At 43.7% G+C, this 22,247-nt stretch overlaps 21 non-coding genes and 7 pseudogenes across 21 annotated transcripts; 27 read left to right on the top strand and 1 right to left on the bottom strand.

The window, feature by feature from the left end:
* The first annotated feature begins 5 nt into the window (after positions 1-5).
* LOC130503055 (5S ribosomal RNA) lies at positions 6-124 on the top strand (annotated as a pseudogene).
* A 2,377-nt stretch (positions 125-2,501) lies between these two features.
* On the bottom strand, positions 2,502-2,608 carry LOC130503059 (small nucleolar RNA R71). Its single transcript, XR_008940621.1, has one exon. It is a non-coding gene; the product is annotated as a small nucleolar RNA R71 (small nucleolar RNA).
* Positions 2,609-7,601: 4,993 nt separating this feature from the next.
* On the top strand, positions 7,602-7,720 carry LOC130503037 (5S ribosomal RNA). The gene has a single exon (XR_008940607.1). It is a non-coding gene; the product is annotated as a 5S ribosomal RNA (ribosomal RNA).
* Positions 7,721-8,105: 385 nt separating this feature from the next.
* Positions 8,106-8,224, top strand: LOC130503050 (5S ribosomal RNA; annotated as a pseudogene).
* A 377-nt stretch (positions 8,225-8,601) lies between these two features.
* On the top strand, positions 8,602-8,720 carry LOC130503033 (5S ribosomal RNA). The gene has a single exon (XR_008940603.1). It is a non-coding gene; the product is annotated as a 5S ribosomal RNA (ribosomal RNA).
* Positions 8,721-9,090: 370 nt separating this feature from the next.
* LOC130503032 (5S ribosomal RNA) lies at positions 9,091-9,209 on the top strand. The gene has a single exon (XR_008940602.1). It is a non-coding gene; the product is annotated as a 5S ribosomal RNA (ribosomal RNA).
* A 369-nt stretch (positions 9,210-9,578) lies between these two features.
* LOC130503058 (5S ribosomal RNA) lies at positions 9,579-9,697 on the top strand (annotated as a pseudogene).
* A 390-nt stretch (positions 9,698-10,087) lies between these two features.
* LOC130503047 (5S ribosomal RNA) lies at positions 10,088-10,206 on the top strand. The gene has a single exon (XR_008940617.1). It is a non-coding gene; the product is annotated as a 5S ribosomal RNA (ribosomal RNA).
* Positions 10,207-10,584: 378 nt separating this feature from the next.
* LOC130503039 (5S ribosomal RNA) lies at positions 10,585-10,703 on the top strand. The gene has a single exon (XR_008940609.1). It is a non-coding gene; the product is annotated as a 5S ribosomal RNA (ribosomal RNA).
* A 370-nt stretch (positions 10,704-11,073) lies between these two features.
* On the top strand, positions 11,074-11,192 carry LOC130503056 (5S ribosomal RNA; annotated as a pseudogene).
* A 388-nt stretch (positions 11,193-11,580) lies between these two features.
* Positions 11,581-11,699, top strand: LOC130503046 (5S ribosomal RNA). The gene has a single exon (XR_008940616.1). It is a non-coding gene; the product is annotated as a 5S ribosomal RNA (ribosomal RNA).
* A 378-nt stretch (positions 11,700-12,077) lies between these two features.
* LOC130503043 (5S ribosomal RNA) lies at positions 12,078-12,196 on the top strand. The gene has a single exon (XR_008940613.1). It is a non-coding gene; the product is annotated as a 5S ribosomal RNA (ribosomal RNA).
* Positions 12,197-12,576: 380 nt separating this feature from the next.
* LOC130503045 (5S ribosomal RNA) lies at positions 12,577-12,695 on the top strand. Its single transcript, XR_008940615.1, has one exon. It is a non-coding gene; the product is annotated as a 5S ribosomal RNA (ribosomal RNA).
* Positions 12,696-13,072: 377 nt separating this feature from the next.
* On the top strand, positions 13,073-13,191 carry LOC130503034 (5S ribosomal RNA). The gene has a single exon (XR_008940604.1). It is a non-coding gene; the product is annotated as a 5S ribosomal RNA (ribosomal RNA).
* A 372-nt stretch (positions 13,192-13,563) lies between these two features.
* On the top strand, positions 13,564-13,682 carry LOC130503054 (5S ribosomal RNA). Its single transcript, XR_008940620.1, has one exon. It is a non-coding gene; the product is annotated as a 5S ribosomal RNA (ribosomal RNA).
* Positions 13,683-14,052: 370 nt separating this feature from the next.
* LOC130503051 (5S ribosomal RNA) lies at positions 14,053-14,171 on the top strand (annotated as a pseudogene).
* Positions 14,172-14,561: 390 nt separating this feature from the next.
* On the top strand, positions 14,562-14,680 carry LOC130503041 (5S ribosomal RNA). The gene has a single exon (XR_008940611.1). It is a non-coding gene; the product is annotated as a 5S ribosomal RNA (ribosomal RNA).
* Positions 14,681-15,057: 377 nt separating this feature from the next.
* LOC130503035 (5S ribosomal RNA) lies at positions 15,058-15,176 on the top strand. Its single transcript, XR_008940605.1, has one exon. It is a non-coding gene; the product is annotated as a 5S ribosomal RNA (ribosomal RNA).
* A 371-nt stretch (positions 15,177-15,547) lies between these two features.
* LOC130503060 (5S ribosomal RNA) lies at positions 15,548-15,666 on the top strand. The gene has a single exon (XR_008940622.1). It is a non-coding gene; the product is annotated as a 5S ribosomal RNA (ribosomal RNA).
* Positions 15,667-16,034: 368 nt separating this feature from the next.
* LOC130503057 (5S ribosomal RNA) lies at positions 16,035-16,152 on the top strand (annotated as a pseudogene).
* A 389-nt stretch (positions 16,153-16,541) lies between these two features.
* LOC130503042 (5S ribosomal RNA) lies at positions 16,542-16,660 on the top strand. Its single transcript, XR_008940612.1, has one exon. It is a non-coding gene; the product is annotated as a 5S ribosomal RNA (ribosomal RNA).
* Positions 16,661-17,036: 376 nt separating this feature from the next.
* Positions 17,037-17,155, top strand: LOC130503036 (5S ribosomal RNA). Its single transcript, XR_008940606.1, has one exon. It is a non-coding gene; the product is annotated as a 5S ribosomal RNA (ribosomal RNA).
* Positions 17,156-17,538: 383 nt separating this feature from the next.
* LOC130503044 (5S ribosomal RNA) lies at positions 17,539-17,657 on the top strand. The gene has a single exon (XR_008940614.1). It is a non-coding gene; the product is annotated as a 5S ribosomal RNA (ribosomal RNA).
* A 379-nt stretch (positions 17,658-18,036) lies between these two features.
* On the top strand, positions 18,037-18,155 carry LOC130503038 (5S ribosomal RNA). Its single transcript, XR_008940608.1, has one exon. It is a non-coding gene; the product is annotated as a 5S ribosomal RNA (ribosomal RNA).
* Positions 18,156-18,541: 386 nt separating this feature from the next.
* Positions 18,542-18,660, top strand: LOC130503053 (5S ribosomal RNA; annotated as a pseudogene).
* Positions 18,661-19,036: 376 nt separating this feature from the next.
* On the top strand, positions 19,037-19,155 carry LOC130503061 (5S ribosomal RNA). Its single transcript, XR_008940623.1, has one exon. It is a non-coding gene; the product is annotated as a 5S ribosomal RNA (ribosomal RNA).
* Positions 19,156-19,549: 394 nt separating this feature from the next.
* On the top strand, positions 19,550-19,668 carry LOC130503040 (5S ribosomal RNA). The gene has a single exon (XR_008940610.1). It is a non-coding gene; the product is annotated as a 5S ribosomal RNA (ribosomal RNA).
* A 381-nt stretch (positions 19,669-20,049) lies between these two features.
* On the top strand, positions 20,050-20,168 carry LOC130503049 (5S ribosomal RNA). The gene has a single exon (XR_008940619.1). It is a non-coding gene; the product is annotated as a 5S ribosomal RNA (ribosomal RNA).
* Positions 20,169-22,247: the final 2,079 nt, after the last annotated feature.

The following is a 22,247-nucleotide window of genomic DNA, read 5'->3' on the forward strand; positions in this document are numbered from 1 at the left end:
TTAACGGGTGCGATCATACATGCACTAATGCACCGGATCCCATCAGAACTCTGCAGTTAAGCATGCTTGGGCGAGAGTAGTGCTAGGATAGGTGACCTCCCGGGAAGTTCTCGTGGTTCACACCTTTTTATTTTTCATTTTTCATTTTTCAATTTACAACGAGTCTAATATTGAAAATCCGTAACTTTGAACCGTGTTGAACTACGACGCCCATAGCACAATTTCGGAAAGCCCTAGAAACCATAAAGGTCAGTGATAGGTTGTCGCGATTTTTCGAGGCCAAATTCAATCGTTTGACACTCAAACGGGCTGCTGAACTTTGGTGGCCGTATAAAATCTGCTATGCGGTCTTTTCCGAGTGTTGTTTTACTTGTTGATGTGTTCTGCATCATTAAAGATGCACTTTCCGCTAGACAAAACTACCAACCAATCATGTGGGTCCCACGTCCATCCAGTCAAAAATATTCGAACAATAAGGATATATGGAATCGCGAAGTCATGCATGTTACTAACGGGTTCGTTCATACCAGCCCTAATGCACCGGATCCATCAAAACTCCACAGTTAAGCGTGCTTGGGCGAGAGTAGTACTAGGATTAGGTGACCTCTCTCGGAAGTCCTCGTGTTGCTGATATATGGTGTTTTATACATCATTGTATATATGTTTTCTAATTGGTTTTCAAGTCTTTATCGAGTCTTTCTAGTCCTTTTCGAGTCATTACAGGTATGGAGTTGCACTGGATGGGAGATGGACCTGCTGGAACAAAAGAAGCAGAAAACAGTGCAGTTTGGTGATTTTCACGCAGAACAGTCTGATGACTGTTCCCGATCAAGCGGAACAAGCAGACGGAGTGATCCCGCGGTTGTCCGGACGAATAAGGAAAATACAACATCTCGGGATTTTGCCCTAATTATCCTCTTTTTCTCTCTGGCCGCCTGTGGCTTTTGATATAACTTCTTTTTCTATTTTTCTACATCATGCTACGCTACTTTTCATAGAGAAACAGACTCTAGAGCTTTTTACTTGGTGATTTCATACCTTGTAAAGGGAGAAGGATCTCTCTCTCTCTCTCGTTTTAGAGAAGATCATCCTGAACCTCTCTTTGTTTCTGTTATATTTATGCAGTATTATCATCTATGAACTCTGTGTTTTCTATGTTCATGGCTGAGTAGTCGGCTAGCTTGTCTAGGGTTCTAGGGTGTTGATTTCGTGAGTTAAACATAGATAAGTGAATCCATTGATTGTCTTCATTCATAACTGTTCTTATTGCTTGCATTAAACTGGCCGCTTAATGTAGATCATAGGTTTAACCTGTTCATTAACCGTGTAATAGGTTGTTAGATCTGTTTTGAATGAGCATTGCATCCCTAATCAGCGAAAGTAGATATTAGGGTGTTTTTGTGAACCTATCGGACTTGATCTCTATTGCTTGCGATCGCTTCTCACCTCAACGACAGTTAGACGGTGAGATCGATCAGCATAGGGAGCAGTACCACGACAGTGGGCTGTTCTACTTGAGTGATCCCGTTCTAGACTGTTCTTATTAGCACTTGAATAATTGTTTGGCTCACAAGTATTGATACCGATGAAGTAACCCTAGGCTGGCTTCTTTTAATTTGCGAACTTTAATTAATCTTGTTACTTGTTTCTCACGAAACCTCAATCTCAAAACCCCATCATTGTTTAGCTAAGTATTGATCCCATAGAACTAAAGTGTAATCGTTGGTCTCTGTGGATTCGATCCTAAAGTGCTACATCGACATACCATTCGATTGTGGTAGTGTGCACATTAGGTTAATTGGTGTGCGTGAACACGAATATCAATTTGGCGCCGTTGCCGGGGACCATCTTTTTACCTTTATTTTTCGGTTATTTATTTAGTCTAAGACCTCTAACTTGCTCTTTTCTCTTTGTTGCAGGAGATCGCAAGGTTTAGAAAATCAGAACAGACAACAGCCAAGGCCTACTGACACCACCATGGGTGATCACGGTCATCAGGATGATCTCGCTGCAGCAATGCAACTGATGCAACAGCAGATGCTTCAGATGCAGCAGACCATCCAAGCTCAGCAAGCAGCTGCGAACAATCTGCTCAACAGGCTGCTCTCGCGCGGCAGGAACAAGCAGCGCAGACTGTTCCAATCGGGGAGAGAAACCTTCCGCGGAACATTCCTACTACGCGCTCTGCCATTGTTCCTCCACTCTGCACCAGGCAGGACTTCGAGATCAAGCCTGCTCTGATTGATCTGGTGCAGAGAAAAGTGTTCTCTGGTCTCTCTGCAGAAATTCCAATGGAGCATATTGAGAATTTTGAAAAAGTCTGCAGTTTTACTCGTGCGAATGGTGTGCCACCAGACTACATCAAGTGCATGCTATTCCCATTCTCTCTTGATGGAAAAGCTGCACGGTGGTTGAACTCCCTCCCTACCGGCTCTCTCACTTCATGGGAACAGGTCCGATCAGCGTTCCTCAACCATTTCTACTCTAAGGCGAGAACAGCTGCATTGAGGAACAAGATCACTTCATTCAAACAGCTCCATGATGAGCCTTTTTGTGACGCATGGGAGCGCTTCAATGACTACCAGAGAGAATGCCCTCACCATGGATTTGATGATGATTACCTCCTGGGCATTTTCTATGATGGGGTGGACTGGAAATACCAAGGTGCTCTAAACTCTTCGAGCAATGGAGACTTCATGACTCAGACCACTGATGGAGCGCTCAAGCTGATTGAGAACATGGCAGCTAGCTCAGCCAATGAGAATCAGGAGAGCAACCGCTCCAAGAAAGGGAACAGTGTACACACCCAGAAAATTGATGAGCTAACAGCTAAGGTCGATCAGCTACTGCAGAACAACCAGGCACAAGGATCTGGGTATCAGAACACCATCCCGCAGAGCAATCAGCAAGTAGTTCCAGCCGCGAGTGCTCCGACTGCAGGGAACAGTCCGCCAGATGATCTGAAAAATCTGAACATTATGATGCAGCAGATGCTCCAGAGCCAGCAACTTCAGGTCAAGGCACTGAATCAGGTTACCACAGACATCAACATCAGGATGGACAACATGTTCACCGAGCTGAATTCAAAATATGATACTGTGAGCAACCACATAAAGAAGATTGATGTTCAGCTTGCTCAAACTGCTGAAACTGTTAAAAGACAGCAAGAGATCATTCGTGGAAAAAGTGTGATGAATCCTAGGGTTGAGCACTGTAATGCAATCGAGCAGAGACGTGAGAAATCTGAGGAAAAACAAGCGGAACAACTGTTCGCTAAGACTGTTCTGGGCGCAGAACAGAGAACAGAGCAGTCTGCTAGCTCTAGAGTGACTGCTCCCGTGACTGCTCCCACGACTGCTCCCGCTCCCGACAGATCTACTGATATTCCACCAGTGCGAGTCTATGTTCCTAAGGTTCCCTATCCGATTCCACTTAGACACCTGAAGGTGTTGCCTAAGGTTGATGACCCTGGAAAATTTTCTTTTCCATGTTCTATTGCTGGAGTAGAATTTGAGGAAGCTCTTTGTGACTCTGGATCTTGTGTGAATCTTGTCTCAAAGGCGATTGTAGACAAGTTAGGCATTGCTGATGTTGAGCCTTCTAAGGTGACTCTGACTTTTGCAAACTCTTCCAGAGCAGTTCCTTATGGCACTATTCGCAACCTTCCTGTCCAAGTTGGGGACTGTGTTCTCCATACTGAATTTCAGGTTGTTGAGATGAACAAGGATCATGAGATGCCTTTGATTTTAGGAAGGACATTTATGGCGACAGTGGGAGCAATCGTTGATATGCCTAATAAGAGAGTCTCCTTCTCCCACATCAACAAGAATGTCTTTTATCAGGCTGTTCCCACCAGATTTCAGAAACTACACGCCTCTTGCATCTCAGTGTTCAGTGGAGAAAAGCTGAAGGTTGTTCCAAGGAAGGAGCTTGATAAAAACAGTGAGTTCAAGGAAGTTCTGAATGGAGATCCTCACAATGATACCAAGAAACGCAGTAGGAATGCAAGGGTGAAAGAGAAAGTCCAGAAGAAAAGGGTCAAAGGAAATCCTACTATGACTTTGACACCTCGCTGGTGTGATGAGAAATCCATTGAGTATGAGGTAAAGTGCAAGGGTACCTCTAAACCTTTCTCTAAAGTCAGAGTTATTCTCACTGATGAGCTGAAAGAGAAAGGAGAAGCTGCTGTGAAAGGGTTGTTGAGCAGAGTTTTGAAGCTGAACATGTCAGATTGTGGAGCTTGTTTTGGAACAAGCCCTCATGCTCAACCTGACTGATCCCTGTCACCAAGTCAAGCTAATGACTTTAACCAAGCGCTTGGTGGGAGGCAACCCACTGGTAAGTGTAAATATAACTTGGTTTTGTTTTTGTTTGCTTATTTTCGTTTTAGTTTATTGAGTTTCAGGTCAAAAAGCAGAAAAATTCGAGATACTTCGAAAAATTCTGGGTTGCAGAAACGGAGCTCCCTGTTCTGCAAGAGCCAAGAACAACCGCCCAGGTGAAAATCTGGCGACAGAACACCCAGAATTTTTCGGAGCACCCGCTCCAGGTAAGTATCTCGACCAAAAAAAAAAATTTGTATATGCTTTTTTCACCTTCTCTCTGATTTATTTTCACACCGAGACGTTGTGAAGTAAGTCTGGGGGAGGGTCTTCGTCGTTTACTAACTCGTTTCTTTCTTTTGTTTTTCTTTTGAGTCAGTCTGAATCAGTTTTTAGGATCGAGTCAGTCAAAGTTTTGTGGGAATTAGGACCTTATTCTGTGTTGATCACTAACCACCTCGTGCTTTAGTTGTCTTATTCAGTGACTTTAGCAGTGGCAAAAGACACACATGTGGACCTGGAACACCCTGACATATCTCACTTGATTCTCCAGAAGTTCTCAGCCGATCAGGTTACACTGGGTAGACTTAACTCCACCTAACTTGAACCTAATCTTGACTGAAATTCTTCTTGTTATGGGCACTAGATCAGGGAAACGAGAACTACACTCAGGACTTCTTATTCTTTCTATCCATCTTGTTGTTCCTGAGTGGCAAGCTCATCTTTAGCTAGTTCCCACCCTGCACCTTAGCCTTTATTCCACCTTCATGCATTTGTTTTTCAGTGTTATATGTGCAGATATGTGCAAAAAGGTCGGAGAGGAAAGGATCGACGCAGCCTCTTACTCGTTACTGCTGCGCAGATTCAGCCAGAAGGAGAACAAGCAGATTAAGGGAGCAACCACTCCATAACCAATGAGCTGTTCAAGAACATGGGTGGAGAACCAGAATGATTTGAATCAAAACCACCAGTGGCATCCTTGACATCACGTGTTACCTCCTTCTTCGTCACCTCATCATCTCTTTTTGTACTTAAAAAAAATTAAAAAAAAAAAAAAAAATCTATCTTTCATTTTATTTAGCATATGGTGATGGAGAAGGAGAAGAATTCAGGATACATGAGCCACTGGAAAGGTCGAGCAGAAGAGTGGGTATCAATATGAAGGGATGAGGAGCAGACAGATGAGCGGAGCAGTCTGATGATTGTTCTCGAAAGAAAAGAACAGTCGCTCCTGAGATAGCAAAACGAGTAAGGGGCTGTGGACATCAATGGAGCCGTCCTCTCACGACTATTTTGCGCGATATCCTGCATCCACTACGAAAAGTTGGTATCCCCTAAACACTCTTTAGCTCCACCATAAAATTAGCCTGTTCCACACCTAGCCCGTCTACCCTGAATAGTGCCTGTGATGAGAAGCTCACGCTGCTCTTAAATGAATGTAGGGAGTTCTGTCTCGATAGTGTTGCTTTTTCAGGTTTGAGATGTAGAGTATGGAGCCGATTTTCGAACAGCAGTCAGTGGGGTTCTGGTAAGGGTGTGTTGTCCTAGTTTACTGCTTGTATGGTTCAGAGATTCGTGGTTAAGGTATGGTTGCTGAGAATAGGAGAGTTCCCACACTTTCAAACCTTTCTCCCTGTTCTTGATACTTGGTCTTGTTCGAGGACAAACAAGGATCTAAGTCTGGGGGAATTGATATATGGTGTTTTATACATCATTGTATATATGTTTTCTAATTGGTTTTCAAGTCTTTATCGAGTCATTCTAGTCCTTTTCGAGTCATTACAGGTATGGAGTTGCACTGGATGGGAGATGGACCTGCTGGAACAAAAGAAGCAGAAAACAGTGCAGTTTGGTGATTTTCACGCAGAACAGTCTGATGACTGTTCCCGATCAAGCGGAACAAGCAGACGGAGTGATCCCGCGGTTGTTCCGGACGAATAAGGAAAATACAACATCTCGGGATTTGCCCTAATTATCCTCTTTTTCTCTCTGGCCGCCTGTGGCTTTTGATATAACTTCTTTTTCTATTTTTCTACATCATGCTACGCTACTTTTCATAGAGAAACAGACTCTAGAGCTTTTTACTTGGTGATTTCATACCTTGTAAAGGGAGAAGGATCTCTCTCTCTCTCTCGTTTTAGAGAAGATCATCCTGAACCCTCTCTTTGTTTCTGTTATATTTATGCAGTATTATTCATCTATGAACTCTGTGTTTTCTATGTTCATGGCTGAGTAGTCGGCTAGCTTGTCTAGGGTTCTAGGGTGTTGATTTCGTGAGTTAAACATAGATAAGTGAATCCATTGATTGTCTTCATTCATAACTGTTCTTATTGCTTGCATTAAACTGGCCGCTTAATGTTAGATCATAGGTTTAACCTGTTCATTAACCGTGTAATAGGTTGTTAGATCTGTTTTGAATGAGCATTGCATCCCTAATCAGCGAAAGTAGATATTAGGGTGTTTTGTGAACCTATCGGACTTGATCTCTATTGCTTGCGATCGCTTCTCACCTCAACGACAGTTAGACGGTGAGATCGATCAGCATAGGGAGCAGTACCACGACAGTGGGCTGTTCTACTTGAGTGATCCGAGTTCTAGACTGTTCTTATTAGCACTTGAATAATTGTTTGGCTCACAAGTATTGATACCCGATGAAGTAACCCTAGGCTGGCTTCTTTTTAATTTGCGAACTTTAATTAATCTTGTTACTTGTTTCTCACGAAACCTCAATCTCAAAACCCCATCATTGTTTTAGCTAAGTATTGATCCCATAGAACTAAAGTGTAATCGTTGGTCTCTGTGGATTCGATCCTAAAGTGCTACATCGACATACCATTCGATTGTGGTAGTGTGCACATTAGGTTAATTGGTGTGCGTGAACACGAATACCAGTTGCACACCTTTTTATTTTTCATTTTTCAATCTAATACGAGTCTAATATTAAAACCCCAGTAAGTTTTTAACCGTGTGGAACTAGGACGCCCATAGAACAATTTCGGAATGCCCCAGAAACCGTGAAGGTCGGAAATAGGTCGTCGCTATTTTTCTAGGCCAAATTCAACCGTTTGGACACTCAAACGGGCTGCTGAACTTTGGTGGCCGTTGAAAATCTGCTATGCGGTCTTTCCTAGTGTTTTTTTTACTAGTTTCTGTGTTCTACATCATTAACGATGCACTTTCCGTTAGACAAAACTACCAACCAATCATGTGGGTCCCACGTCCATCCAGTCGAAATATCCGAAAAATAATGATATATGGAATCGCGAGTCATGTACTAAAGGGTGCGATCATATCAGCACTAATGCACCGGATCCCGTCAGAACTCCGCAGCTAAGCGTGCTTGGGCAAGAGTAGTACTAGGATGGGTGACCTCCCGGGAAGTCCTCGTGTTGCACCCCTTTTTTAGTTTTTTTTCTTCAATTTGAAACGGGTCAAATCTTGAAAACCCCATAACTTTTGAACCGTGTTGAACTACGACGCCCATAGCACAATTTCAGAAAGCCCAAGAAACCATAAAGGTCAGTAAAAAGGTTGTCGCGATTTTTCGAGGCCAAATTCAATCGTTTTGACACTCAAACAAACTGCTGAACTTTGGTGGCCGTATAAAACCTGCTATGTGGTCTTTTCTAGTGTTGTTTTTTACTTGTTGATGTGTTCTACATCATTAACGATGCACTTTCCGCTAGACAAAACTACCAACCAATCATGTGGGTCCCACGTCCATCCAGTCAAAATATTCGAACAATAAGGATATATGGAATCAAGAGTCATGCATGTACTAACGGGTTCTTTCATGCCAGCACTAATGCACCGGATCCCATCAAAACTCCGCAGTTAAGCGTGCTTGGGCGAGAGTAGTACTAGGATAGGTGACCTCTCGGGAAGTCCTCGTGTTGCACACCTTTTTATTTTTCATTTTTCAATCTAAAACGAGTCTACTATTATAACCCCAGTAAGTTTTTAACCGTGTGGAACTAGGACGCCCATAGAAAAATTTCGGAATGCCCCAGAAACCGTGAAGGTCGGAAATAGGGCGTCGCAATTTTTCGAGGCCAAATTCAACCCTTTGGACACTCAAACGGGCTGTTGAACTTTGGTGGCCGTTGAAAATCTGCTATGCGGTCTTTCCTAGTGTTTTTTTACTTGTTTCTGTGTTCTACATCATTAACGATGCAATTTCCGTTAGACAAAACTACCAACCAATCATGTGGGTCCCACGTCCATCCAGTCGAAATATCCGAACAATAATCATATATGGAATCGCGAGTCATGTACTAAAGGGTGCGATCATATCAGCACTAATGCACCGGATCCCATCAGAACTCCGCAGCTAAGCGTGCTTGGGCAAGAGTAGTACTAGGATGGGTGACCTTCCGGGAAGTCCTCGTGTTGCACCCCTTTTTTATTTTTTTTTCTTAAATTTGAAACGGGTCAAATCTTGAAACCCCATAACTTTTGAACCGTGTGGAACTACGACGCCCACAGCACCATTTCGGAAAGCCCCCAAAACCATCAAGGCCAGTGGATAGGGCTGGCAATTTTTCGAGCCCGAATTCAGCCGTTTAGAGCCTCAAACAGGCTGTCGAATGTTACCGGCCGTGATTGAGATGTGATTAGCTGTTTCCGGGGGTTTTTTGAAGTTTCCTACATCAATATCCATAAATTTTGATGCATGAAAAAAATGAAAAAAGCATCAGGTGGACCCCACGCAAATCTACTCGGACTCTCGGATTAAAACGATATATGGAATTGCGAGTCATGTACTTATGGGTGCGATCATACCAGCACTAATGCACCGGATCCCATCAGAACTCTGCAGTTAAACGTGCTTGGGCGAGAGTAGTACTAGGATGGGTGACCTCCCGGGAAGTTCTCGTGTTGCACCCCTTTTTATTTTTTTTCTTCAATTTGAAACGGGTCAAATCTTGAAAACCCCATAACTTTTGAACCGTGTGGAACTACGACGCCCACAGCACCATTTCGGAAAGGCCCCAAAACAATCAAGGCCAGTGAATAGAGCTGGCGATTTTTCGAGCCCAAATTCTGCCGTTTAGAGCCTCAAACAGGCTGTCGAATGTTACCGGCCGTGATTGAGATGCGATACGCTGTTTCCGGGTGTTTTTTGCAGTTTCCTACATCTATATCCATACATTTTGATGCATCAAAAAATTTTAAAAAAAATCAGGTGGGCCCCACGCAAATCTACTCGGACTCTCGGATTAAAAGGATATATGGAATTGCGAGTCATGTATTAACGGGTGCGATCATACATGCACTAATGCACCGGATCCCATCAGAACTCTGCAGATAAGCGTGCTTGGGCGAGAGTAGTGATAGGATAGGTGACCTCCCGGGAAGTTCTCGTGGTTCACACCTTTTTATTTTTCATTTTTCATTTTTCAATTTACAACGAGTCTAATATTGAAAATCCCGTAACTTTTGAACCGTGTTGAACTACATCGCCCATAGCACAATTTCGGAAAGCCCTAGAAACCATAAAGGTCAGTGATAGGTTGTCGCGATTTTTCGAGGCCAAATTCAATCGTTTTGACACTGAAACAGGCTGCTGAACTTTGGTGGCCGTATAAAATCTGCTATGCGGTCTTTCCGAGTGTTGTTTTTTACTTGTTGATGTGTTCTACATCATTAACGATGCACTTTCCGCTAGACAAAACTACCAACCAATCATGTGGGTCCCACGTCCATCCAGTCAAAATATTCGAACAATAAGGATATATGGAATCGCGAGTCATGCATGTACTAACGGGTTCGTTCATACCAGCACTAATGCACCGGATCCCATCAAAACTCCACAGTTAAGCGTGCTTGGGCGAGAGTAGTACTAGGATAGGTGGCTTCTCGGGAAGTCCTCGTGTTGCACACCTTTTTATTTTTCATTTTTCAATCTAATACGAGTCTAATATTAAAACCCCAGTAAGTTTTTAACCGCGTGGAACTAGGACGACCATAGAACAATTTCGGAATGCCCCAGAAACTGTGAAGGTCGGAAATAGGTCGCCGCGATTTTTCGAGGCCAAATTCAACCGTTTGGACACTCAAACGGGCTGCTGAACTTTGGTGGCCGTTGAAAATCTGCTATGCGGTCTTTCCTAGTGTTTTTTTTACTTGTTTCTGTGTTCTACATCATTAACGATGCACTTTCCGTTAGACAAAACTACCAACCAATCATGTGGGTCCCACGTCCATCCAGTCGAAATATCCGAACAATAATGATATATGGAATTGCGAGTCATGTACAAAAGGGTGCGATCATATCAGCACTAATGCACCGGATCCCATCAGAACTCCGCAGCTAAGCATGCTTGGGCAAGAGTAGTACTAGGATGGGTGACTTTCCGGGAAGTCCTCGTGTTGCACCCCTTTTTTATTTTTTTTTCTTCAATTTGAAACGGGTCAAATTTTGAAAACCCCATAATATTTGAACCGTGTGGAACTACGACGCCCACAGCACCATTTCGGAAAGCCCCCAAAACAATCACGGCCAGTGAATAGAGCTGGCAATTTTTCGAGCCCAGATTCAGCCGTTTAGAGCCTCAAACAGGCTGTCGAATGTTACCGCCCGTGATTGAGATGCGATTCGCAGTTTCCGGGTGTTTTTTGCAGTTTCCTACATCTATATACATACATTTTGATGCATGAAAAAATTTAAAAAAAATCAGGTGGGCCCCACGCAAATCTACTCGGACTCTCGGATTAAAAGGATATATGGAATTGCGAGTCATGTATTAACGGGTGCGATCATACATGCACTAATGCACCGGATCCCATCAGAACTCTGCAGTTAAGCATGCTTGGGCGAGAGTAGTGCTAGGATAGGTGACCTCCCGGGAAGTTCTCGTGGTTCACACCTTTTTATTTTTCATTTTTCATTTTTCAATTTACAACGAGTCTAATATTGAAAATCCCGTAACTTTTGAACCGTGTTGAACTACGACGCCCATAGCACAATTTCGGAAAGCCCTAGAAACCATAAAGGTCAGAGATAGGTTGTCGCGATTTTTCGAGGCCAAATTCAATCGTTTTGACACTCAAACGGGCTGCTGAACTTTGGTGGCCGTATAAAATCTGCTATGCGGTCTTTCCGAGTGTTTTTTTACTTGTTGATGTGTTCTACATCATTAACGATGCACTTTCTGCTAGACAAAACTACCAACCAATCATGTGGGTCCCACGTCCATCCAGTCAAAATATTCGAACAATAAGGATATATGGAATCGCGAGTCATGCATGTACTAACGGGTTCGTTCATACCAGCACTAATGCACCGGATCCCATCAAAACTCCACAGTTAAGCGTGCTTGGGCGAGAGTAGTACTAGGATAGGTGACCTCTCGGGAAGTCCTCGTGTTGCACACCTTTTTATTTTTCATTTTTCAATCTAATACGAGTCTAATATTAAAACCCCAGTAAGTTTTTAACCGTGTGGAACTAGGACGCCCATAGAACAATTTCGGAATGCCCCAGAAACCGTGAAGGTCGGAAATAGGTCGTCGCGATTTTTCGAGGCCAAATTCAACCGTTTGGACACTCAAACGGGCTGCTGAACTTTGGTGGCCGTTGAAAATCTGCTATGCGGTCTTTCCTAGTGTTTTTTTTACTAGTTTCTGTGTTCTACATCATTAACGATGCACTTTCTGTTAGACAAAACTACCAACCAATCATGTGGGTCCCACGTCCATCCAGTCGAAATATCCGAACAATAATGATATATGGAATCGCGAGTCATGTACTAAAGGGTGCGATCATATCAGCACTAATGCACCGGATCCCGTCAGAACTCCGCAGCTAAGCGTGCTTGGGCGAGAGTAGTACTAGGATGGGTGACCTCCCGGGAAGTCCTCGTGTTGCACCCCTTTTAATTTTTTTCTTCAATTTGAAACGGGTCAAATCTTGAAAACCCCATAACTTTTGAACCGTGTTGAACTACGACGCCCATAGCACAATTTCAGAAAGCCCAAGAAACCATAAAGGTCAGTGAAAGGTTGTCGCGATTTTTCGAGGCCAAATTCAATCGTTTTGACACTCAAACGGGCTGCTGAACTTTGGTGGCCGTAGAAAACCTGCTATGTGGTCTTTTCGAGTGTTGTTTTTATTTGTTGATGTGTTCTACATCATTAACAATGCACTTTCCGCTAGACAAAACTACCAACCAATCATGTGGGTCCCACGTCCATCCAGTCAAAATATTCGAACAATAAGGATATATGGAATCAAGAGTCATGCATGTACTAACGGGTTCGTTCATGCCAGCACTAATGCACCGGATCCCATCAAAACTCCGCAGTTAAGCGTGCTTGGGCGAGAGTAGTACTAGGATAGGTGACCTCTCGGGAAGTCCTCGTGTTGCACACCTTTTTATTTTTCATTTTTCAATCTAATACGAGTCTAATATTAAAACCCCAGTAAGTTTTTAACCGTGTGGAACTAGGACGCCCATTGAACAATTTCAGAATGCCCCAGAAACCGTGAAGGTCGGAAATAGGCCGTCGCGATTTTTCGAGGCCAAATTCAGCCGTTTGGACACTCAAACGGGCTGCAGAACTTTGTTGGCCGTTGAAAATCTGCTATGCGGTCTTTCCTAGTGTTTTTTTACTTGTTTATGTGTTCTACATCATTAATGATGCACTTTCCGTTAGACAAAACTACCAACCAATCATGTGGGTCCCACGTCCATCCAGTCGAAATATCCGAACAATAATGATATATGGAATCGCGAGTCATGTACTAAAGGGTGCGATCATATCAGCACTAATGCACCGGATCCCATCAGAACTCCGCAGCTAAGCGTGCTTGGGCAAGAGTAGTACTAGGATGGGTGACCTTCCGGGAAGTCCTCGTGTTGCACCCCTTTTTGATATTTTTTTCTTCAATTTGAAACGGGTCAAATCTTGAAAACCCCATAACTTTTGAACCGTGTGGAACTACGACGCCCACAGCACCATTTCAGAAAGCCCCCAAAACCATCAAGGCCAGTGAATAGGGCTGGCGATTTTTCGAGTCCGAATTCAGCCGTTTAGAGCCTCAAACAGGCTGTCGAATGTTACCAGCCGTGATTGAGATGTGATTCGCTGTTTCCGGGTGTTTTTTTGAAGTTTCCTACATCAATATCCATACATTTTGATGCATGAAAAAATGAAAAAAAGCATCAGGTGGACCCCACGCAAATCTACTCGGACTCTAGGATTGAAAGGATATATGGAATTGCGAGTCATGTACTAACGGGTGCGATCATACCAGCACTAATGCACCGGATCCCATCAGAACTCCGCAGTTAAACGTGCTTGGGTGAGAGTAGTACTAGGATGGGTGACCTTCCGGGAAGTCCTCGTGTTGCACCCCTTTTGATATTTTTTTCTTCAATTTGAAACGGGTCAAATCTTGAAAACCCCATAACTTTTGAACCGTGTGGAACTACGACGCCCATAGCACCATTTCAGAAAGCCCCCAAAACCATCAAGGCCAGTGAATAGGGCTGGCGATTTTTCGAGTCCGAATTCAGCCGTTTAGAGCCTCAAACAGGCTGTCGAATGTTACCGGCCGTGATTGAGATGTGATTCGCTGTTTCCGGGTGTTTTTTGCAGTTTCCTACATCTATATCCATACATTTTGATGCATCAAAAATTTTAAAAAAAAATCAGGTGGTCCCCACGCAAATCTACTCGGACTCTCGGATTAAAAGGATATATGGAATTGCGAGTCATGTATTAACGGGTGCGATCATACATGCACTAATGCACCGGATCCCATCAGAACTCTGCAGTTAAGCGTGCTTGGGCGAGAGTAGTGCTAGGATAGGTGACCTCCCGGGAAGTTCTCGTGGTTCACACCTTTTTATTTTTCATTTTTCATTTTTCAATTTACAACGAGTCTAATATTGAAAATCCCGTAACTTTTGAACCGTGTTGAACTACGACGCCCATAGCACAATTTCGGAAAGCCCTAGAAACCATAAAGGTCAGTGATAGGTTGTCGCGATTTTTCGAGGCCAAATTCAATCGTTTTGACACTCAAACGGGCTGCTGAACTTTGGTGGCCGTATAAAACCTGCTATGCGGTCTTTCCGAGTGTTGTTTTTTACTTGTTGATGTGTTCTACATCATTAACGATGCACTTTCTGCTAGACAAAACTACCAACCAATCATGTGGGTCCCACGTCCATCCAGTCAAAATATTTGAACAATAAGGATATATGGAATCGCGAGTCATGCTTGTACTAACGGGTTCGTTCATACCAGCACTAATGCACCGGATCCCATCAAAACTCCGCAGTTAAGCGTGCTTGGGCGAGAGTAGTACTAGGATAGGTGACCTCTCGGGAAGTCCTCGTGTTGCACACCTTTTTATTTTTCATTTTTCAATCTAATACGAGTCTAATATTAAAACCCCAGTAAGTTTTTAACCGTGTGGAACTAGGACGCCCATAGAACAATTTCGGAATGCCCCAGAAACCGTGAAGGTCGGAAATAGGTCGTCGCGATTTTTCGAGGCCAAATTCAGCCGTTTGGACACTCAAACGGGCTGCTGAACTTTGTTGGCCGTTGAAAATCTGCTATGCGGTCTTTCCTAGTGTTTTTTTACTTGTTTATGTGTTCTACATCATTAATGATGCACTTTCCGTTAGACAAAACTACCAACCAATCATGTGGGTCCCACGTCCATCCAGTCGAAATATCCGAACAATAATGATATATGGAATCGCGAGTCATGTACTAAAGGGTGCGATCATATCAGCACTAATGCACCGGATCCCATCAGAACTCCGCAGCTAAGCGTGCTTGGGCAAGAGTAGTACTAGGATGGGTGACCTTCCGGGAAGTCCTCGTGTTGCACCCCTTTTTGATATTTTTTTCTTCAATTTGAAACGGGTCAAATCTTGAAAACCCCATAACTTTTGAACCGTGTGGAACTACGACGCCCACAGCACCATTTCAGAAAGCCCCCAAAACCATCAAGGCCAGTGAATAGGGCTGGCGATTTTTCGAGTCTGAATTCAGCCGTTTAGAGCCTCAAACAGGCTGTCGAATGTTACCGGCCGTGATTGAGATGTGATTCGCTGTTTCCGGGTGTTTTTTGAAGTTTCCTACATCAATATCCATACATTTTGATGCATGAAAAAAATGAAAAAAGCATCAGGTGGACCCCACGCAAATCTACTCGGACTCTATGATTGAAAGGATATATGGAATTGCGAGTCATGTACTAACGGGTGCGATCATACCAGCACTAATGCACCGGATCCCATCAGAACTCCGCAGTTAAACGTGCTTGGGTGAGAGTAGTACTAGGATGGGTGACCTTCCGGGAAGTCCTCGTGTTGCACCCCTTTTGATATTTTTTTCTTCAATTTGAAACGGATCAAATCTTGAAAACCCCATAACTTTTGAACCGTGTGGAACTACGACGCCCACAGCACCATTTCAGAAAGCCCCCAAAACCATCAAGGCCAGTGAATAGGCTGGCGATTTTTCGAGTCCGAATTCAGCCGTTTAGAGCCTCAAACAGGCTGTCGAATGTTACCGGCCGTGATTGAGATGTGATTCGCTGTTTCCGGGTGTTTTTTGGAATTTCCTACATCTATATCCATATATTTTGATGCATCAAAATTTTTTAAAAAAATCAGGTGGGCCCCACGCAAATCTACTCGGACTCTCGGATTAAAAGGATATATGGAATTGCGAGTGATGTATTAACGGGTGCGATCATACATGCACTAATGCACCGGATCCCATCAGAACTCTGCAGTTAAGTGTGCTTGGGCGAGAGTAGTGCTAGGATAGGTGACCTCCCGGGAAGTCTCGTGGTTCACACCTTTTTATTTTTCATTTTTCATTTTTCAATTTACAACGAGTCTAATATTGAAAATCCCGTAACTTTTGAACCGTGTTGAACTACGACGCCCATAGCACAATTTCGGAAAGCCCTAGAAACCATAAAGGTCAGTGATAGGTTGTCGCGATTTTTCGAGGCCAAATTCAATCAGTTTGACAGTCAAACGGGCTGCTGAACTTTGGTGGCCGTATAAAACCTGCTATGCGGTCTTTCCGAGTGTTGTTTTTTACTTGTTGATGTCTTCTACATCATTAACGATGCACTTTCTGCTAGACAAAACTACCAACCAATCATGTGGGTCCCACGTCCATCCAGTCAAAATATTGAACAATAAGGATATATGGAATCGCGAGTCATGCTTGTACTAACGGGTTCGTTCATACCAGCACTAATGCACCGGATCCCATCAAAACTCCGCAGTTAAGCGTGCTTGGGCGAGAGTAGTACTAGGATAGGTGACCTCTCGGGAAGTCCTCGTGTTGCACACCTTTTTATTTTTCATTTTTCAATCTAATACGAGTCTAATATTAAACCCCAGTAAGTTTTTAACCGTGTGGAACTAGGACGCCCATAGAACAATTTCGGAATGCCCCAGAAACCGTGAAGGTCGGAAATAGGTCGTCGCGATTTTTCGAGGCCAAATTCAGCCGTTTGGACACTCAAACGGGCTGCTGAACTTTGTTGGCCGTTGAAAATCTGCTATGCGGTCTTTCCTAGTGTTTTTTTACTTGTTTATGTGTTCTACATCATTAATGATGCACTTTCCGTTAGACAAAACTACCAACCAATCATGTGGGTCCCACGTCCATCCAGTCGGAATATCCGAACAATAATGATATATGGAATCGCGAGTCATGTACTAAAGGGTGCGATCATATCAGCACTAATGCACCGGATCCCATCAGAACTCCGCAGCTAAGCGTGCTTGGGCAAGAGTAGTACTAGGATGGGTGACCTTCCGGGAAGTCCTCGTGTTGCACCCCTTTTTTAGTTTTTTTCTTCAATTTGAAACGGGTCAAATCTTGAAAACCCCTTAACTTTTGAACCGTGTTGAACTACGACGCCCATAGCACAATTTCAGAAAGCCCTAGAAACCATAAAGGTCAGTGAAAGGTTGTCGCGATTTTTCGAGGCCAAATTCAATCGTTTTGACACTCAAACGGGCTGCTGAACTTTGGTGGCCGTATAAAACCTGCTATGCGGTCTTTCCGAGTGTTGTTTTTTACTTGTTGATGTGTTCTACATCATTAACGATGCACTTTCCGCTAGACAAAACTACCAACCAATCATGTGGGTCCCACGTCCATCCAGTCAAAATATTCGAACATTAAGGATATATGGAATCGCGAGTCATGCATGTACTAACGGGTTCGTTCATACCAGCACTAATGCACCGGATCCCATCAAAACTCCGCAGTTAAGCGTGCTTGGGCGAGAGTAGTACTAGGATAGGTGACCTCTCGGGAAGTCCTCGTGTTGCACACCTTTTTATTTTTCATTTTTCAATCTAATACGAGTCTAATATTAAAACCCTAGTAAGTTTTTAACCGTGTGGAACTAGGACGCCCATAGAAAAATTTCCGAATGCCCCAGAAACCGTGAAGGTCGGAAATAGGTCGTCGCGATTTTTCGAGGCCAAATTCAACCGTTTGGACACTCAAACGGGCTGCTGAACTTTGGTGGCCGTTGAAAATCTGCTATGCGGTCTTTCCTAGTGTTTTTTTTTACTTGTTTCTGTGTTCTACATCATTAACGAGGCACTTTCCGTTAGACAAAACTACCAACCAATCATGTGGGTCCCACGTCCATCCAGTCGAAATATCCGAACAACAATGATATATGGAATCGCGAGTCATGTACTAATGGGTGCGATCATATCAGCACTAATGCACCGGATCCCATCAGAACTCCGCAGCTAAGCGTGCTTGGGCAAGAGTAGTACTAGGATGCGTGACCTCCCGGGAAGTCCTCGTGTTGCACCCCTTTTTTTTTTTTTTTTTTCTTCAATTTGAAACGGGTCAAATCTTGAAAACCCCATAACTTTTGAACCGTGTTGAACTACGACGCCCATATCACAATTTCAGAAAGCCCTAGAAACCATAAAGGTCAGTGAAATGTTGTCGCGATTTTTCGAGGCCAAATTCAATCGTTTTGACACTCAAACGGGCTGCTGAACTTTGGTGGCCGTATAAAACCTGCTATGCGGTCTTTCCGAGTGTTGTTTTTTACTTGTTGATGTGTTCTACATCATTAACGATGCATTTTCCGCTAGACAAAACTACCAACCAATCATGTGGGTCCCACATCCATCCAGTCAAAATATTCGAACAATAAGGATATATGGAATCGCGAGTCATGCATGTACTAACGGGTTCGTTCATACCAGCACTAATGCACCGGATCCAATCAAAACTCCGCAGTTATGCGTGCTTGGGCGAGAGTAGTACTAGGATAGGTGACCTCTCGGGAAGTCCTCGTGTTGCACACCTTTTTATTTTTCATTTTTCAATCTAAAACGAGTCTAATATTAAAACCCCAGTAAGTTTTTAACCGTGTGGAACTAGGACGCCCATAGAACAATTTCGGAATGCCCCAGAAACCGTGAAGGTCGGAAGTAGGCCGTCGCGATTTTTCGAGGCCAAATTCAACCGTTTGGACACTCAAACGGGCTGCTGAACTTTGGTGGCCGTTGAAAATCTGCTATGCGGTCTTTCCTAGTGTTTTTTACTTGTTTATGTGTTCTACATCATTAACGAAGCACTTTCCGTTAGACAAAACTACCAGCCAATCATGTGGGTCCCACGTCCATCCAGTCGAAATATCCGAATAATAATGATATATGGAATCGCGAGTCATGTACTAAAGGGTGCGATCATATCAGCACTAATGCACCGGATCCCATCAGAACTCCGCAGCTAAGCGTGCTTGGGCAAGAGTAGTACTAGGATGGGTGACCTCCCGGGAAGTCCTCGTGTTGCACCCCTTTTTTTGTTTTTTTTCTTCAATTTGAAACGGGTCAAATCTTGAAAACCCCATAACTTTTGAACCGTGTTGAACTACGACGCCCATAGCACAATTTCAGAAAGCCCTAGAAACCATAAAGGTCAGTGAACGGTTGTCGTGATTTTTCGAGGCCAAATTCAATCGTTTTGACACTCAAACGGGTTGCTGAACTTTGGTGGCCGTAACTTTGGTGGCCGTTGAAAATCTGCTATGCGGTCTTTCCTAGTGTTTTTTTTACTTGTTTCTGTGTTCTACATCATTAACGATGCACTTTCCGTTAGACAAAACTACCAACCAATCATGTGGGTCCCACGTCCATCCAGTCGAAATATCTGAACAATAATGATATATGGAATCGCGAGTCATGTACTAAAGGGTGCGATCATATCAGATCTAATGCACCGGATCCCATCAGAACTCCGCAGCTAAGCGTGCTTGGGCAAGAGTAGTACTAGGATGGGTGACTTCCCAGGAAGTCCTCGTGTTGCACCCCTTTTTTAGTTTTTTTCTTCAATTTGAAACGGGTCAAATCTTGAAAACCCCATAACTTTTGAACCGTGTTGAACTACGACGCCCATAGCACAATTTCAGAAAGCCCTAGAAACCATAAAGGTCAGTGAGAGGTTGTCGCTATTTTTCGAGGCCAAATTCAATCGTTTTGACACTCAAACGGGCTGCTGAACTTTGGTGGCCGTATAAAACCTGCTATGCGGTCTTTTCGAGTGTTGTTTTTACTTGTTGATGTGTTCTACATCATTAACATGCACTTTCCGCTAGACAAAACTACCAACCAATCATGTGGGTCCCACGTCCATCCAGTCAAAATATTCGAACAATAAGGATATATGGAATCGCGAGTCATGCATGTACTAACGGGTTCGTTCATACCAGCACTAATGCACCGGATCCAATCAAAACTCCGCAGTTAAGCGTGCTTGGGCGAGAGTAGTACTAGGATAGGTGACCTCTCGGGAAGTCCTCGTGTTGCACACCTTTTTATTTTTCATTTTTCAATCTAAAACGAGTCTAATATTAAAACCCCAGTAAGTTTTTAACCGTGTGGAACTAGGACGCCCATAGAACAATTTCGGAATGCCCCAGAAACCGTGAAGGTCGGAAATAGGCCGTCGCGATTTTTCGAGGCCAAATTCAACCGTTTGGACACTCAAACAGGCTGCTGAACTTTGGTGGTCGTTGAAAATCTGCTATGCGGTCTTTCCTAGTGTTTTTTACTTGTTTCTGTGTTCTACATCATTAACGATGCACTTTTCGTTAGACAAAACTACCAACCAATCATGTGGGTCCCACGTCCATCCAGTCGAAATATCCGAACAATAATCATATATGGAATCGCGAGTCATGTCATGTCCCAAGTTCTAGATAGTGCCATCAGAACGGACCATGGTGCGAGGACAAGCACCAGCCAGGTCATGAGACCTAAAGGCAAGCGTATCATGGTCCAGAAATGGGGTTAAGTGCATCAGGAAAGCTGAGACTTAACCAGGAATGAGGAAAGGAAAGCTCAAAGGAGCTGGACAAGTGTTTTGGTAGCTGGCCGTTGAGGTTAGGAAGCTCGGGCAGCTAGGAAAGGAGTGAGGCAAGCTCAATGAAGCTCGGACAAGTCTGGGACAGCTCCAGTAGCTGGAGGGTCAGCTCACTCAGCTGGGGAAGCTAGTGACCAGCTCACCTCAGCTAGGTGAAGTGTTTGGCTCTTGGGCGGTTGGACCGGACCATGAGCGGTTATGGGTCCGGCTCGGTGGTGACATGGTCTGGTGTGACCATGGAGCTTAGCAAGTGAGTCAGGTGCTTGGTTAAGTACTGGCAGCTGGAGATCGATCAAGGAGAGCGGTTGGAAGCAGTTAGAGGCGGTTTGGCCGAAGGGATGTGAATGGAACCGTTTGTGTCCATTCGCCCAAAACCGTGTAACCGTTCGGTTCAAACGGTTGTCGATGGCATTTCCTATAAATAGGAGTCTCTGCACATCGATTTGAAACACGAAAATTACTAGGCAAACCTCTGCCAAAATCACACCAGAAAAGAAAGAAAGAAGAACCGGCGGTAAGGCAAACGGACCGTGTGGTTATTCCGGTGAGATTCAGGCAGTGGGAAGATTCAGGCAAGGCTATGGCAGGGGGAAAAAGTGATAAGGATAAGAGGAAGGAATCAGAGAAGGATGGGGGCGCAGAGGAACGCACGCCTAAGGTTAGTGATGCACTCCGGATGGTTATCGCCCAAGACCATGGGTTTATATGGTCTGGCCGATTGAACCATGATGTGTTGGTTGCATCTATTCTCATCTTTCTCTTTCTCAATCCCTTCCCTACCATATTCTGATGAAGTCTGAGGTTTTAAAACCGCGGACAGACCCCCAAGCCTTGGTTAGATCAGAGTAATCTCTCCATGGCCTTGGTTGGGCATGTGTGAACCGATCTCATGGTTCCCAAGGGAATTATTGGGGTTTGGCGATTGTAATCTCTTAGTTGGGATTTATAATGAATTATCAAAGTGATAGATTCAATTTATATCATTGATTTGGAGATGGTTCAATGTGGCCGGTTTGGCGGTTCATGGTCAGGATCGATATGATTGAGGCCGGTTCTGAGGAATCCAATTGGACCATTCTCTTAGTTTAGAATTATCAGGATTTATCATGAATTTTATTTAGTTTTTGGTCGAGTATTTAGAGTGGTCAGATTTGGGACTGAGATGTGATTTAGGGTCCGGAACCATGTATTGTTAGTACTGATGTTAGGATATCGGTTCATAAATGTATTCATGTGTTGTGGGTTTGTTTTCAGGAACAAGCAGTGATCGTGGTAAAGCTAAGGAGTCTTGAAGACTTGGCCGTGGATGGATGTGTGATGTGTGTCTAGTTAGAATTGAACTTATGATAGCCTATTGTGTAACTTGTGTGATATGAATGATTTGTATGGATCACATTGACTTATATATATGAAATGATCTTTCTTTTATGCTTCCGCAATGTACTTGTTGTTTATGAACCTCAAATGAAATGAAAATGACTTAGAAACTATTGGACCTAAACCGGCTTAACTGCACTTAGACATCTAG

This window comes from Raphanus sativus, unplaced genomic scaffold (genome assembly GCF_000801105.2).
Source record: "Raphanus sativus cultivar WK10039 unplaced genomic scaffold, ASM80110v3 Scaffold0778, whole genome shotgun sequence".
In the NCBI taxonomy this organism is placed as follows: Eukaryota; Viridiplantae; Streptophyta; class Magnoliopsida; order Brassicales; family Brassicaceae; genus Raphanus; species Raphanus sativus.